General features: G+C 46.7%; 1 long non-coding RNA gene across 1 annotated transcript; it reads right to left on the bottom strand.

Annotated features, from left to right (window-relative positions):
* Positions 1 to 326: 326 nt before the first annotated feature.
* On the bottom strand, positions 327 to 2,866 carry LOC149976092 (uncharacterized). Its single transcript, XR_016488038.1, has 2 exons — positions 2,679 to 2,866; positions 327 to 1,848 (listed from the first exon to the last, which is right to left on the bottom strand). It is a non-coding gene; the product is annotated as an uncharacterized LOC149976092 (long non-coding RNA).
* Between the last annotated feature and the right edge of the window lie 1,928 nt (positions 2,867 to 4,794).

The raw sequence follows: 4,794 nt of genomic DNA, 5'->3' as shown, positions 1-4,794 counted from the left end.
ATACCTTCATCAGAGCTTCCTGGAAAAGAGAATGGGCCATGATGGAGGTGGGGTCTTTAGATAATTGGGGCTGCATCTCGTCCCAGCCGCGCTGCCGTGCTGCCTCCTCATACCACCGCCGCTCAGCTTTCGCTGCCTCCAGCTCTGCCTTGGGGCGGTGATATTCCCCAGCCTAAGCCCAGGGTCCTTCTCCTTCCAGAATCTCCTCCCAGGTCCATGAGTCCAGAGATTTCTGCTGCTGCCCGATACCACGCTGCTTGGTCCTTTTTTGGTGGGTGATTCTGTAACGGTCGTCGGTGGAAGAAGGTGAGGACCAAAGCGTAGCGTGGTACTTGTTCATGTTATTTATTTAAACTGAACACTATCAAAACAAAGAAACAAAAAGCACAACCGAAACAGCTCCGTCAGGTGCAAAACACACTAAACAGAAAATAATCACCCACAACTCAAGGGTGAAAACAGGCTGCCTAAGTACGGTTCTCAATCAGGGACAACGATTGAAAGTTGCCTCTGATTGAGAACCATACCAGGCCAAACACAGAAATACCAAATCATTGAAAAAAGAACATAGATTACGCACCCACCTCACGCGTTGACCATACTAAAACAAAGACATGACAAAAGAACTAAGGTCAGAACGTGACAAACACATATTACACGGGAAAATAACCGATATATAGCATCTGAGTTTTCCCCCACAATAGAGTCAAGATAGAGACATACGCCCATTCGGAAAGTATTCAGACCCCTTCACTTTTTCTACATTTTGTTACGTTAAAGCCTTATTCTAAAATGTATTACACTGTTTATTTCCTTCATCAATCTACACACAATAACCCATAATGACAAAGCATAAACGGGTTTTTAGATTTTTTTTGCAAAATGTTTTACATAAGTATTCAAACCCTTTACTCAGTACTTTGTTGAAGCACCTTTGGCAGCGATTACAGCCTCGACTCTTCTTGAGTATGATGCTACAAGCTTGGCACACCTGTACTTGGGGTGTTTCTCCCATTCTTCTCTGCAGATCCTCTCAAACTCTGTCAGGCTGGATGACGAGTGTTGCTGCACAGCTATTTTCAGTTCTCTCTAGAGATGTTTGATCGGGTTCATGTCCGGGCTCTGGCTGGGTCACTCAAGGACATTCAGACACTTGTCCCGAAACCACTCCTGTATTGTCTTGGCTGTGTGCTTAGGGTTGTTGTCCTGTTGGAAGGTGAACCTTTGCCCCAGTCTTAGGTCCTGAGCACTCTGGAGCATGTTTTCATCAAGGATCCGTTCATCTTTGCCTCGATTCTGACTAGTCTCCCAGTCCCTGCCACTGAAAAACAACCCCACAGCATGATGCTGCCACCACCATGCTTCACCATAGGGATGATGCCAGGGTTCCTCCAGATGTGACGCTTGGCATTCAGGCCAAAGAGTTCAATCATGGTTTCGTCAGACCAGAGAATCTTGTTTCTCATGGTTGGAGAGACTATGTGCCTTTTGGCAATCTCCAAGTGGGCTGTCATGTGCATTTTACTGAGGAGTGGCTTCTGTCTGGCCACTCTGCCATAAGGGCCTGCTTGGTGGAGTGCTGCAGAGATGGTTGTCCTACTGGAAAGTTCTCCCATCTCCACAGAGGAACTCCAGAGCTCAGTCAGATTGACCATCGGGTTCTTGGTCACCTCCCTGACCAAGGCCATTCTCCCCTGATTGCTCAGTTTGGTCGGTGGCCAGTCTTGGTGGTTCCAAACTTCTTCCATTTAAAAATTGATGGAGGCCATTGTGTTCTTGGGGACCTTCAATACTGCAGAAATGTTTTGGTACCCTTTGTAGTAGGATGTCCCTTGGGGGTATCCGTACCTATGTAGGACATGCGAGGGTTAGGTTAATAAACAGGCTGGAGCTAGAACCTCATTGTCTCGCATCCTTATTTTAGATTATACTACATGGTGTCAGAAGTCATTTTAAAATTCACATAAACGTGAAGGACGTACCAAGTAAATCATACATTCAGGCTGTTTCAAATCAGGGAGGGCACAGTGTTGGAGATAAAACAGCACATTTCATTATTTTGCTAGCTAACGAGCAAGGACTAAGTTACTGCTAAGCAACATGTTGCAAGAGGAAGAAGCTGGCCGGATTTCAGGGTTTGCGACTCCAAGTTCAACGGGCTCTGGCTCAAACACGGACAGGCCAGTGGCTAGTGCTGACGGATTTCGCATTAGTCCCCCAGAGAATTTTGTTTGTATGGACATTCAAAACTATGCCCGAAATGGATCAGGCGCTTTGAAAGGTACAGGGTAGCATCAGGCTTAAACTTAAACTTAAACTTAAACTTAAACTTGAAATGAGGCATTTCAAGTTAATACACTGATCTACTCTATGGGTGATGAAGCCGAGGATATATTAAATGCTTCAACATTGACGATGAAGAGAAATTTAACTACAGTGCCGTTAAAGACTGTTTTGAAACGCATTTTGTAGGGAGACACAACATTATTTTTGAGAGAGCTAGGTTTAATATGCTGCAAACAGGAGCAGGGTGAAACCACCTACAGTTTTATCACAGCTGTTCACAAACTAGCAGAACATTGTCAGTTTGGCGTTCTCAGGGAAGAGCTGATCCGAGATCGGTTTGTAGTCGGAATAAGAAATATATCACTTTCTGAAAAGTTACATTCCCAGCTTACCTTGTCCAAAGCTGTAAACCAGGTTAGGCAGAGTGAGACAGTAAAAAGACAGCAGACGATACTGCGCGACAACAGCTCCTTGCAGAACGAAGAGAGTGAGGAAATGCATGCATTTTCATACAGAGCTAAAAAAAAATGGAGGGGAACACAGAACAGAGACAGATGTGGAGAAAACAATCACAGACAGCACCAGTAGCTAGTTCAAGTGTTTGTCGAAAATGTGGGAAATCCCCTTTCCATGGATGGAAAGATTGCCCAGCATAGGAAGCAGAATGCAGGAAATGTCACAGGAGAGGACACCTTTCAGCTGTCTGTTGATTTAAGCAAATGCATGAGGTCTCAGAGGAGGTACAGCAGGACAGCATCTTTCTGGGAGAAGTAAGGGAAAACAATGCTGGCTGGTATTCAGACATTAAACTCAATGGGGAGGTTGTGTCATTTAAACTAGACACTGGGGCAGCAGTGACAGCTATCCCAACCATGGCTGTATAGCTATAGCAGAGATGGCCCTTTGCTCTCTACAAACAAAAAACTGTACGGGCCCAGTAATAAGATTTTACCAGTGGTAGGGCACTTGGTGATTAAACTGGAGAGTAAAGACAAAAGTGCCATCCAGCCTGTCTTCGTCATTGACTCTCTAGCCAGACTGTTGCTGGGGCTGGCAGCAATTGAAGCATTGCAACTCATTGAGAGAGTGAGCGAACTGGAGGACCCAGGTGAGGTTTTCAAAAAGAAATTCCCAAAAGTGTTTACTGGTCTAGGAAGGATACTACAAAATCCGCCTGAAAGAGGATGCTGTCCCCTATGCCCTTACCACCCCCCGCCGGGTGCCTATCCCTTTATTGGCCAGAGTAAAGGAAGAGTTGGGAGGATGGAAGACATTGGGGCGGTGTCTAAAATAGAGAGTCCCACAGACTGGTGTGCAGGGATGGCGATGGTTCCAAAAGCCTTTTGGGAAATAAGGATCTGTGTGGACATGACTAAATTGAATGAGGCACTCTGCAGAGAGAGACACATCTTACCATCAGTGGAGTAGTCACTGGCTCAGTTGGATGGCTCACAAGTCTTCACAAAGCTGGATGCCCGCTCAGGTTTCTGGCAGATACCGCTGTCATCAGAGAGTAGACTTCCTAGCCAAAGAGAATGACTGGTCATGGGGTCACATGCAACAGGTAGCGTTTGACTAAATCAAAGGAGATCTGGCCTTACAGAGAGTGCTGGCCCAGTACCGTCCCCACGCTAAGACAAAAGTATCAGCAGATGCATCATCCTTTGGGCTAGGGGCGGTCCTCACAAAGATGCAGGACAACATGGAGTGGCGTCCAATAGCATACATCTCCCGAAGCTTATCCGACACAGAGCAAAGGTATGCTCAAGTGGAGAAGGAGGCGTTGGCTATCATATGGGCATGTGAAATGCTCAGCCAATACCTTTTTGGCCTGCAGTTTACAGCAGAGACTGACCACAAACCACTGTTGGCTCCGTTAGGGACAAAAGCACTGGACGACTTGCCTCCCAGAGTTCTGCGCTTCCGCCTCAGATTACTGAGGTTCACCTACAAGATGGTGTATGTGCCAGGGAAGGCACTGCTCACAGCAGATGCACTCTCCAGGGCCCCAATTAAACGTCCATTATCAGAGGAGGAGCAATGTCTAGAGGGTAAGGTACAGGTGTCCATTAATGCAATAAGGGACAGTCTACCTGCATCTCAGACCAAACTGCAACAGATTGCAGAGGAGCAACAACGAGACCACATCTGCCAACAGATAGTGCAGCAGTGCAAAAAGGGATGGCCCAGGCAGGAGGAACTGCCGCAACTGCTGAAGCCCTATTGGGTGCACCAAAGTGACTTCCACTGTAATGGAGACCTTCTCATGAAAGGACAACGGATAGTTATCCCAGAGACTCTACAACCAGAAATGCTAGACAGAGTGCATGATGGACACATGGGGATAACCAAATGCAGACTGAGGGCTCAACAGTCAGTGTGGTGGCTTGGTCTGAGTACTCAGATTGCCAAGCTAGTGGCCCAGTGTGAGGTCTGTACAAAATGTCAACCTTGTCATCCGGAGCCAATGATGGCAACGGAGCTGCCAAAACGGCCATGGCAAAAGGT

Source organism: Oncorhynchus mykiss, chromosome 17 (assembly GCF_057628025.1).
Source record: "Oncorhynchus mykiss isolate SJ-2025 chromosome 17, ASM5762802v1, whole genome shotgun sequence".
Lineage (NCBI taxonomy): Eukaryota > Metazoa > Chordata > Actinopteri > Salmoniformes > Salmonidae > Oncorhynchus > Oncorhynchus mykiss.
This window is presented reverse-complemented; position numbering and strand designations above follow the sequence as displayed.